The sequence below is a fragment of the Populus nigra genome, chromosome 1 (genome assembly GCF_951802175.1).
Source record: "Populus nigra chromosome 1, ddPopNigr1.1, whole genome shotgun sequence".
Classification (NCBI taxonomy): domain Eukaryota; kingdom Viridiplantae; phylum Streptophyta; class Magnoliopsida; order Malpighiales; family Salicaceae; genus Populus; species Populus nigra.
The window spans coordinates 5,157,085-5,170,167 of NC_084852.1; the positions used below are offsets into that span (position 1 = coordinate 5,157,085).

The window sequence follows — 13,083 nt, forward strand, 5'->3', positions numbered from 1 at the left end:
ATTAAAATTTGATATAAAATTAAAATCATATACCGACTAATTAAAATTTTAAATTTGATATGCATCAAGAAAATGAATATATTATTTATTTTTTAAAAAAGTTACGCAACTTTTTTATTTTAGTTCTAGGATATGAATTTTCTAAATTCTATTTCAATCAATTAAAAAACAACGATACCAAGTTGAAAAAATAAAATGTTATAAAAATAATTGAAAATTTGAACTAAACATTTATAATGGATATAAAATGTGTTACTATTCTTATTTAAACCCTATAGGAACAATATAAATAAAAATTATTATAACAACTACAATAACACATAAACAAGATTATAATAACATAATCATATATAAAATTAAAATTTGATATGCATCAAGAAAATTTTAAATTAAAATTTGATATAAAATTAAAATCATATACCGACTAATTAAAATTTTAAATTTGATATGCATCAAGAAAATAAATATATTATTTATTTTTAAAAAAAGTTACGCAACTTTTTTATTTTAGTTCTAGGATATGAATTTTCTAAATTCTATTTCAATCAATTAAAAAACAACGATACCAAGTTGAAAAAATAAAATGTTATAAAAATAATTGAAAATTTGAACTAAACGTTTATAATGGATATAAAATGTGTTACTATTCTTATTTAAACCCTATAGGAACCATATAAATAAAAATTATTATAACAACTACAATAACACATAAACAAGATTATAATAACATAATTAAATTATCAAACAATTCATTACATAAAATAATAAAATAATCAAAATTATTTCAAATCCAAAAAAATTAATTTAAAGAAAAACAGGTTGAATCGCAGCCCAAACCAACTTATAATACTTTCATTATAAGAGCAAAAAATGTTTTTATTGTTATCATCTTCCTATGATAGAAGTATCTAAAACTCTATAGGGTAATATAGAAAATTGAAGGCTTTATGGCATCTTACATGCCTTAAATTGGTTTTGTACATGCAGCAGTAGTGTTTTCGCTTACCCATGAAGCCATTGGCCTGCATGCACCCAAAAAAAATAAAATTGAAATGAGAATCTCTCTTTAGCCTGCAAATGTTGATGTCATTAGCTTACTCCACAAGTAAAACCAAATTTAAAGCAAGGAATGCCTTTTTTTTCCTCTCTTTTCTTTATGGACAAATCATATTCCTTGAGTGGGATATAGGGACAATCATATAGCTCGAGTTTCATCCTTGGAAGTGGCAGAGAGTGTTCTTCATTTAATTAATTGTTGTCTTCTTAATTTTCAGGTCCTTTCGTTTTCTTCCCCTAATCATCATTTTCAAAGAAAAAAATAAAAAAAACCTTGAGAGATCATAATTATAGCTAGTAACACTACATACATTAAGGATTATATTTGTGGTTGCAATCGATTGATAGAGAGGTTTTGGGTGTCTAAGTGATCGTGAATCTTCCATTCGTTCCTGTCTCTTATACGTACTACAAACAAGGTGTGTATTTCTACTAATTCTTGTGTTATTTGTTATTGTCTTTATATTATATTATTATGTGTTCATACATTTTTGCAAGTATGATCCATGGAGAAAGAAAGTGAAATATTTGTTCAATTTAATCCCCATTTTCTCCTACCAGACTCACTCAATTTCTGTATGCAATTAATTTTATATCGAAGTCTATCTCGTTGTAGGGTTAAAAGTTGGACCCGGCCCCTTAAATTTTTAACCTTATTTTTCTATTATAATAAAAATAAAAATGTTTAGATTTTTATTATAATGAACATTCTAATTAACTATAATGTTTGGATTTAATGGTGCATGGCCAGCTTCCACCACCATAATTTGATCTGGACACCATCATTCCTTATTATTATTATTATTATTATTATTATTATTATTATATCACTTGTGGTTTTTTTTTTTACTGGAAAGCCCAATAATCCGCGAATTTCATAGTAATAACAGACCCTCACTTTTGCCAACACTAGACCTTCCCTTTTAACATTTGCGGCATCTCAACGAATATGTGTCCACTCTCGTATGATACTGGAAAACGAGGGAGACATGAATTTCTTGTCTTTTATTAGTGTAAAGAGAGAATAGTAGTCGTCACCTAATATTTTGGTTGCTAGAAACCCTAACTGGTCTCAGAGATCAGGCTCGTGGACTGGTTGCGTAAAGGGAAGGTATTAGCACCCCAAATACGCTTTACTTAAGGTAAGCTATATTGTTTAATTGTCTGATAAATGCTAAGGTATTATTGTGTTTTCTAATTGTTGGTCCGTCTAAAGTTTAAGATAATTCCTTCTCAATAAGGAGATTCTTATTTTATTGGGTAAAACTTGACCGTTCTAATATCTATACATAAAAGAACTACTTTTTTAATATTGGAAATACATCTTACGTATAAATTCATAATCCTAGATATTAAAAGAAAACAAAATAAGTTTTTTTAGTATTTTTGACTTATTAGCATAGTTCTCATGACTTTAATAAAATGGTTATTAAAGTCCATAATGCATGCTAAAACATATTTTTTGAATTTTTATTGTATAAAAATACGATATAATTTTTTTTTATCTTTGAGAGACTTGGTCGTATGCATGTAAAGAAGACATTTTCTTAAAGTTTTCACAATATTTCGGAGAAAATTGGGTATTTTAATACCAGATTCGTATCTTTACAGTATAAAAATACAAACCACTATTAAGCAAAGTTGATAGAAAAATACGCAGGAAAATCATAAATTTTGAAAGGATTTTTGAAAAAAAAAATTATATATTTTTTTGGACAGGGCCGGACCCGGCCCAACCATTTTGATTTGGTCCAGCCCAGTGAAAAGTGAGAAAACTCTCCATTGTTCACTTTACAAAACAGTGGAGATTGCGACAAATGACGCAGAAGAAGAAGGAGAAAGACAAGAAGAAGGAGGAGGATGAGGCTGACATGGCGGTGGGGGCGTTGTCGTTGCTGGTGGCTCAAAGTGGCGATGTTGTGGTGTCAGGCGGTGGTTCCTCCCTTTTCCCTCTTCTGTTTCTCGGTGTTTTTTCTTCTTTCTGTTTTCCTTTATCTGTTTCATTTTGTTTTTGCTTTGGTTTTTCTTATGTTCTTCTTTCACTCTCCTCTCTATGTCTGTTTTATTTTGTTCTTCTTGGCTCCATTCTTTTTTTTCTATCTCCCATCAATTTTCACCTTTATGTTCGTCTCTGTTGTTTTCCTCTCTATTCACCTTCTTTCACCTCCCTTCCCCTCCTCTGTTTCCTCCTCCAAAACTGTCTTGTTCATTCCCCTCTCTATAACCTTACTTGTTTTTTTCCCTCCCTCTCACCGCCTGTTGAACGAGGTATTTATAGGGGTAGGGGGAGTAGGAGCTACCCTACCCTGTACAGTCACGAGGATAGGGCAGGGTGGTTGAGGCGGCCTTTGTGCAGTCTCCCAGAGCCACCCGTAGGGCATGGCTCCCATGCCCCTTCCATGATGGTGGCAGGCCATGAGGGGCGTGGGTTTATGTCAGGGTTTGGGCAAGTAGGGAGAGAGAGAGAGAGGGAAAAGGTAGGGGAACAAAACTTCTTCTTCCCCTGCTGCGCGTCTAGGGGAAGAAGAAGCATAGTGTCGTTCAAAACAACACTATTTTTGTGTTTTTTTAATGAATAGTGTATGAAACGACGTCGTTTTGTACAAAACACGGTGTTTCATTTAAAAGGAAATGGCACCAAAAACATGTCAAATTCCAAATCAGTCCTCAGTTTGTGATTTGTTCAATCAAGTCCTCAATTGCAATTTTGATTTTAAGAAACAATTCAATTGCGTCCCTGCCAAAAATCGGATGTCAGCCCTAAAGTTGGATGTCTTTTTTATTTCGGTTCTTGGTCTTTGATTTATGCAATTTGACCCTCAATTAATCAATAAACTTTTAATTTCTTTAATTTGGCCCTTGATTCAAACAATTTCAGTCCCTCTATTTACGAGCCTTTTCTAGTTTGGTCCTTGATTTTAGATTTCTTCAATCAAGTTTCTAATTGACCATCTAACTTCAATATTTATGCAATTAAGTCTCTGATTTGACCAAATCAACTCTTAAAAATTATAATTTGACTTCTGAACTTTAATTTCTTCCATTTAAAACCCAAATTGACTTAAAAATTAATTGTTATTGCAATCAAGCCCTCTATAAATTCAATTAAACCTTCAATAAAATTTAATTGAGTCCATAAACATCTGATTTTGAATTTAATTTCTTCCAATTAAAGTCCAAATTGACTTAAAAAACAATTTTTATTGCAATCGAACCCTCCATAAATTCAATTAAACCTTCAATAAAATTTAATTGAGTTCATAAATATCTGATTTTGGATTTTTTTTAAATTGAATTTTCTTTGTCAAGAGGGCTCTCGTCAGTAACAAATATACTGTCAAATTTCAATCTTTGTATTTATGAACTTCCTTAACCAATTTTCAGCCATTTTCTAGGCGCTCTAACATCTTCTTCTCACTGCAATAATATTTTTTTTGGATTTCTTTTGAATATATATATATTTTTTTTTGTTTTGGAAGAGAAAATGTGAATAAAAATGGGTTATGGCAATAAGGCCGAGATAATCTCAAAGAAAGCAAAACGAAATAAATTATAAAGTTTAATTTTTAGTCAACCCAATATTGAAGGATAAAATTGAAAAACAAACATTCAATTGAAAAAGGATAAAAAAACCCTGAGGCAACTGGGCTAACCATCGACCAGAATCATGAGACCGTAATAAATCCATAGAAAGCAAATAAAAAAAATTATAAAGCTCAATTCCCATTCAATCCAATATTGAAGGAATAAAATGAAAAAATTCAATTAAAAAAAAATCTCGGGTCAACCTATCAAACCTAAGTTTTAAGACTGAGATAAATCGATAAAAAAAAATAAAAAAATTATGAAGTCAAATTTCCAATAAATCTAATATTGAAGGATGAAATAAAAAAATATTCAATTAAAAAAGGAGAAAAAAACTCAAGTCAAATCCATATAGAATAACTATTTATTATGTCTTGTTTAGTGTTCTTCTATCTAGTTTACCAAATACACTTCTAGGTTGGAGTTATTCTACTCAAGTTGCAACAATTTATTACTTTTATTATAAATTTCATGTTTGATTTGAAAGGTTGATTTCTTTTTGTTATAAATATGTTTTATATATGATGATATTTGTTTTTGCTCATCCATTCATGAAGCCTTTAACCTTATATGATAATATAAGAAAAAAAAATTAAACTTGATCAAACGGAAGTTACAATTAGATGCTAGCTCGAGTTTGGTCGTTACAAGTGGGAGAGAGGTTCCTTACTTCAATTAATTATTTACTTATTTTGAAGACTTTTCTTTTTATTCTATAATTTTTTTTTTGAGAGACCATAGATATAGTTTCATGCATAACTCAACTCATTAGATTAATTATATTTATGTCATCTATGCAGGTGTTTAATTGATCATCGTGAATTTCTCATTCGTTTATCTCTTTACTATCGAGTAAGTTCTTGTACATATTCTTCTTTTATTTGTTTATTAATGTTTTCATGATACGCATACAACCTTAATTTATATGTCATGAAATTGCGTTATTCATAGAAATTGCCTCTTTAACTCACAAGTCTTTGTGATGCTAATATAAATACATCTAGACTATAATGTTTTAGGGTTATTTAGGTTTTGAGTGAAGATTACTTGAAGAATAATTCTTCTTTTAGGATTTAATAAGCTCTTTGTGGCTAGGTTGTCACAAATCACTAGTTGTTCAATTATTCGATCTTTAACCATAATCCATATGAATTACCAAATTAAAAATCTCATAAACCCTTTCAAGATTGAAGGATTGGTAAACCTTGAGTGCTAACTCTTTTCTAACTCTCTATTAACTCTTTAATAAATATCATTATCAGAGTTATGAGTAACATCATTGTATTTATAGGAAAAACCTAACTCTAACTATGTTAAAATATCACTTTGCTTCCTAAAAAATATCACATGTTTTATTTCAACACAACTTTTAATTTTTTTTACAATTAAGTCACTACTTGATTTTTTCAGGCCCGTAATTGCAATCCCTTATATAAATTACATTCCAATCCCTTAATTTTTAGAAACTTATTCATAGTCAAGTCAAACTTGATTTTAATTTCTAGTTGTTCCTAATATGTTAACCCAATTATAAATTATAATCGTAATAATTGATTAAAATATATTTGAAGATGCAATCTATCATGACCTTCAACATATTAAAAAACATTATTTGTGGTTTGAGTTGACCTTTCAACAACTTGTTTATCAATATAACTAATATTCTTTCATTTGTATTGTTTTGATATAGACATTTGACCATAAAGTGCGTTTGTACTGATAAATCATATCAATTTTCATCACGATAGTTATTGATTATTTAAATAAGATTTGAAATTTTTTCCAAATATCATTCTACCTTATATAAGGATTTCAAAACCAATACTATTTGAGAACACATGTAATATTTTATAGTTTTTATGGTGATGAATCCTTTCTTGATCACTCAAATACCTTCATAAAGTTTCTATTATATCCAATACCTGATCATTTTTTACATTTGATTAAAGAAACGTGTAGTGAAGATTGAAATTTAGTATTTTCTATATAAAATAATTTAGTTATCTCAAGTCTAAGTGATGTGATCCAAGCACCATGGGATCCATTGGAGGTGGTTCCAGTTGGTCCACTTACAAGGCTTAGAGTTAAGAGCTTCAAAAAGGCTTTCAATGGACTTCTTCAAGATATGTGAGTTAAGGTGGACTTCAAGAGGATATTAAATAATGAGGAGCAAGCCGTGATTAACAAGAAGGGTTTGTTGGTGGAACCAAGACCATTACACAAGGATTGGGAGAAGAAGACTAGATTCAGTCAGTTTGACCTTTCACTACCCTTTGTTTATCATAAATGGAGCTACAGGTCGAATGTTTAGGTGATTCTAGTTGGGATGTTCCATACCTTTCCAACTGTTCATGATACGCCTTTTAATTCTTTAAGATGAGAGAGAACCACCCATGTGAAGTTGGGATATGCTGCTGCCAGACAGAATGCGGGAATAACCGAACTTTTCTTATTAAACTAGTTGAGCTATTAGACTTTCTTTATTTTATGAGGAAACACTTGTTTGAGTTTCGGACTTGTTTATTTTATTTATTTTAATTAGTTTGGGCTAGTTTTAGCTTGGGTTGATTATTATTTAAATTGAGTTTATATGTGACTCATTAGGGAAACTAAGGTTTTTGACTTGGGGTATAAATACTCTTGAGAATAATTTCCAGCAAACTTTTTTTTGGCTAATAATATTCTGGTTTTTGCCTACCTTTAGTTGTCAATCTTGGTTCTTGATTAAACTTTCAACTCTTCAAAGAATTGACAAATCTTTGTTGTAAATTTATACTCCTTTTGCTCGTCTCCAGGTCTAGGCGTTGTGATTGAGTTAGTTTATAGCCTGTTGCCTTGAAGCAGGTCTTCCATTGTGATAAACTCATCCTATTTTCAGCAAAAACTTGGATTAGATAGATATTGGGTTCGTGAATTCCATTTAATTCCGCTAGGGTTCGCATCACTAAAAATCACTTTCAAAATTGTCAAAAGAGTCTTTTCATATACACAAGTAATCTCTTTATATGGAATCTTTGTGCAATCAATATACTTATCATTAAACAAACACCTAAATATTAGTTTCAAATATACCTTATATCACAACCTATAAGAATAACTATTTTCTTTTATAAAAGAATCTAAAGGTCAACAATCTCTTATTTGTTTATGATAACAATAAATATGTAACTTAGATATAAAAATATGTCTCCCCCTATCTTTTGTAATGTATTAGGCGATTCTTCATCCCTGAATTCCATGTACTAGACATAACTTTAAATTCATCATCACTACTAGTCTCTTGCTCTTCTTCCGCATCACCATGCTTTTTTTTATATCTAAGTTATGGCTGCAGTTATTAGCTTAAGATACTAGTAAGAATCCTAAAAAGTAACATGTTTTACTAGTATTTTTTCTATCAACCTTGTATCCAGCAAAGTCTGTGTTCGAATAGGTGATCAAGTTAACTCATTTCCTTTCAGATACCACAACTCTAAATCTACAGTACCATGCAAAAAGTAAAAAAAAAAATTGTTTTACAACACTTAAATGTGATTTTTTTGGGAAAGCTTGAAAACTTGCGTATAAACATACACAAAACATGATATCAGGTCTACTTGCAGTTAATATAAAAGATCTCTGATCATACCTTGATATTTAGTGATATCTACATTCTTACCATTTTTATCTATATCAAGATTAATTGATGTTCCTATAAGTTATTGACAACTTTAACATGTTCCATCCGAAATCTCTAGAAGATCTTTGATGTACTTGTTTTGGTTGATGAAGTTGCCATCCCTTATTTATTTGATTTTCAATACAAAGAAGAAGTTCAATGTTTCCATCATGCTCATTTTAAATTCATCTTGCATGCATTTTGCAAAATTCTTACAAAGAGATAATTTTGCCAAAGTTAAAACCATTATCAATAAGAAAGGATATGCTCTTGGTGCTTCTTTTTAACCATACACGGTTTTTTTGAGTTTGAAAACATGAATGAAAAAATAAAAGTTTTCAAAACTAGGTTGCTCAACATACACTTCTTTCATGATAAAATCATTTAAAAATGCATTTTTAACATTCATTTGAAAAAGTATATAGTTAGCATGGCAAGTATAGACTAAAAGTATCCTTATTGATTATAGTCTAGCTACTAGTGTAAAAGTTTCTTCATAATCAATACATTCTTCTTGATTATAAACTGAAAGTATCCTTATTGATTATAACATATGGCAACCAGTCTAGTTTTGTTTCTAATTATTGTTCCATATTCATCACATAACGTTTCTTTTTAAGAAGCTATATGAGGAAGACCTTTAACTAAAAGTGACCTTTCCACCATTGATTTTGGTAATGCTTGAAAATAAAGAGTCACCTCTAGTTATATGATTTGAGCATTATCCAAAAACCTTTTCCTATACTATTTTGATTCCTATATACAAAAAATCAAGATAAGGTTTTTGGTACCCATACTTTCTTGATCCCAAATCTTTTTAGACCAACTAGTTGATTGGCAATAGTAAGCAAACCGGTCAAACAACTTAGACCAAACTGGCTAATCGGTTGATCAGGATTCCAAGAGTCTCGATCTACAAGTCTTCAATTATGTAAATCCCCAAAATAAACATTCTTTTCTTCAACAAATCTAGTATTCAAATATCCATGAACTAGTTAGAGTATGATCAATGACTGATAATTTTGTTTATTTTTATCTTAGAGTAGATTGTTTATCATATATGTTTGGAATCCCTTGCTAATTTTGTAATTAGACAAGTTATATAAATGTTTCTAAGAAAAACTAGCCGTTGGAACCCTAGTAATAAATTCTCCTCTCACTACTCATTTCAAGAATAAATTCTCTTTACAATCCTCTTACAAGTCAATTCAACGTGTTTTTCATTAAATAAACACTTACATATTAATTTTAGATATTCTTTACACCTCAACTTATGAGAACAATTGTTTTATTTTATAAAGAAAAAAACAAAATATGTATCAATATCAACAATGTCATAACTCAATTTTTGAATTTCCAAAATAATAATAATAAATGAAAAAATAATTTGAGAATTGGGTCAAGACAACACAAATTATAGGTCCAGGGACTGATAAGGAGGAAAGTATTGGATGTCAATTTGGTCAAAACTTAGGAGAATTGATAAGTTTAGGGACTTAATTAAACTTTGAATTGGTTTAGTTAATGAAACCAGGGGCTTAATTGAAGAAATATCAAAATTCAGGGTCAATTTGGGTTAAAATTTCAAGTAATTAAATTCTAGAGACCGAAGTGAATAGGCATTGATACTATAAGAGGGTTAATTGATTTTTCCAGGGGTAATTTTGAAAGAATTAGAAGTTAAAGAGTCAATTAAGGGCCGAATTGATTAAATTTAAAACTAAGGACTATTTTGTAAATGACGTTAAAATCCAGGGTCCAATTGCATTGATCTAGGGGTGAAATTAAAAAAGAAGAAGAAGATATTTCCAATTTAGGGGGCAAAATGAAGATGCTCATTTCAGTTGAAGAAGCGACGTCGTTCCAAGAAGGACTGTTCATCCTCAATGACCAAGCAGGGCCGGTGGATGAAGCCCAGCCCATATGGGTGGGCTAGATCTAGCCTATAAAAAAAGAGAGACATAGGCTGTTGAGATAGGGCTGGACCTGGGCCTCAGGCTCAGCAGGCCTAATTTTCTTTCTGTTAAGGGTGTCTTTGAAAAAACACACCCTTATGTCCTTTTCCCTTTTTTAGTCTTATTTATTTTTGATATCTAGCCAAACAGGTCTTTTAAGATATAAAAAGTTTCTAAAAAAAATTCGGGGACCCTTTTAAATTTATTTGTGGATCCCCTGTATGTTTTTTTAACCACTTTACTTAGTATTGAGTTGTAGACATATAGTGTGAAATGCAATCCTAGTATATAAGTGAAATGCAATCCTAGTATATAATACATATCTATCTTTTTTTTCTCTAAAAAAATAACAAAAATATGTGTTTTGCTTTCAATTCAAATTTTACTGGTTTATTCATTGGAGTTAAAGACATGAATATTTGTATTCACTAATGTCAGAATTAGAAATATTCTCGATGTTTGCTAACATCAGAGTTAGGAATATTGACAATAAGATTGAGAATTATTTTGAATCCCCAATATTCAATAACACCAAAGTCAACAATACCATACTCTTTTGTTACATAATTTTTATCAACACCAGTGTTGGAAGTATTTGTAGTTGAATATTTATTGGTGCTAGAATCAGGAATATTATAGGTAGATATAAAAAACATAATACAACAAATCTTTAACTTTAACAATTTAAGACAAAACCAACAATGCAACCTATCTTAGGCAAAATATTTTAGAGGTGATACTATTTTTATTTTACTTAACCAGTCTTGTACCATAGAATCTCTGTTGACCGGTTAGGGTTTCTGGTGATCATAATAATAAAGAATGACTTTTTAAACCGGATCTTTTTCCTCTTTAAGAACAAGATGTTAGATATCTATTCTTTATCCTAAAAATTTGAAGGCCGCCGCGATATCGAGTGTGACAAAAAACTTTGATTAATTTCTACTATTAATAAAGCATTAACTAGGAGCATTGTAAACAATGTCTTGATATATTAAGAAACCTCGTAATTATCACAACTTTATAACTTTCTTTTCTAAGCATCATTTTTCTTAAGAACTTTATCTCTACTTTACATTTATTAATCAGACACAAATGACTATTAAATACATTGATTGCATGAATAAAGTTAGTGGCATATACAACCACCTAATTAGAAAAGAAATAAAGTTATAATTGTTAGGCATACACACTAATATGAACTTCATGCTCTTTTCTAAGTACTACAAGCACATATTCATAACTGAATATTTAAGCTCCAATAAGAACATTAGGCTTTACCTATAACTGTTGGGTATCTTGAAATACATACACGCAGTATAAACGGTAAATTTAAAAATTTTTGGGGGTCTTAATGATCCCGTTAGACAAATCTAGAGTTGTTTAGGGTTTATGCAAAAATTAATTGAAGAGCATATATTCTTTTCGGCTTTGAAAATTTGCTTCAATGCTGGGTTGTTGCAAATCATAAGTTGGCCAAATATTCGACCTCTAATAGTAATCCACACAAGTGACCTGTGAGAAATCTCCTAAACCCTTTTAGGAGAGAGATATTGATATACCTTATAGTGCTAGCTCTTTTTTTTTTTTTGTGTTTTAGATGTTTACATATCATACTTTTCTCACATTCTCTTATGAAATAATAGGCATACCATTCTATTTATAGGAAAACTTGAAAACCTATAAATAGAAAAACATCAATTTGCTCTTTAAATAATATCGCATATATTATTTTAGGATAATTTTATAAATTTATTGAATAAATTCCCTACTTGATTTTTCTAAGTCTAGAATGATAATCCCCTGTATTAATTACATTTTAGTCCTTAATTTTGAAAATTTATTTACAATCAAGTCACACTTGATTAATCATTCTATTTTAATTTCTGATCAATGGTTCTTATGTGTGTGACCCATTAGGTTTCTATAGAAGTTGGTCGAAATATAAATCACAATTCTAAATAAAATAAGATTAAATAAATTATATAATTTTTTTTATCAATTCAATAATTGATTGATTTGTATTTGAAGATGAAGTATAATGTCTAACAACTTGTCATGATCTCTTAAATATTATAAAAATCATAAGTGGCCTGACTTAACCTTTTAGCGACTAGTTTCTCAGTGTAATTATTATCCCTTGATCAAGAATGTTATGATTTAGATATTATAGCATGGAGTATGTTTGCTTTGTTAAATCATTTCGTTCTCAACATTATAATCATTGATTCTTTTTCAAAACTCGTTCCACTTGGGCCAATAATTTCACAATCAATAATATGTAGTTATCTCAAGTTTATGAATCACTTACACAGCTATTACGTGAGCCTTTCCATAGACATAAGTAATCTTTCTTTTTATAAAAAAAGAACATAATATGCACCAGTCTCAATAGCTCTAATTAATGTTCAGTCTTAATAAAATATTGACCTAGAACATTTAAAAATAATATTTTGATGCAATATGAATCTCATAATTATAACAACTTTATGATTTTTTTGCAAAGCTTTTTTGTCTCATGAACTTTATCTTTACTCTAGATTCATTAATTAAACAATAAATTCATTAATTAAATATAAATGAATATTAAAGATAAAAAAACTTTTATTAATAACAAATATGTTTTACATGAATAAAATCAATGCTACATTTAACCAATCGAATGACTACAAAGCATATTCACTAATAATAACCTTATTAATGAACTCTAAAATTTAGATTTACATGCCCTAATATTTAGTCTAATCATGATAGTTTTTATCATCAAGTCCAGTCTAGTGTAATTTTGCTTATTTTTTCATTGCATAAAAAGTCTTAACACTCCTAGAA

General features: G+C 29.5%; 1 long non-coding RNA gene across 2 annotated transcripts; it reads left to right on the plus strand.

Annotated features, from left to right (window-relative positions):
* Positions 1–1,174: 1,174 nt before the first annotated feature.
* Positions 1,175–7,201, plus strand: LOC133704467 (uncharacterized). 2 transcript variants are annotated; one of them, XR_009844073.1, is made up of 3 exons: positions 1,175–1,475; positions 5,442–5,493; positions 6,642–7,201. It is a non-coding gene; the product is annotated as an uncharacterized LOC133704467 (long non-coding RNA). The 2 variants fall into 2 exon arrangements; XR_009844072.1 differs by having other exon boundaries at positions 5,442–7,201.
* The last annotated feature ends 5,882 nt before the right edge of the window (positions 7,202–13,083 follow it).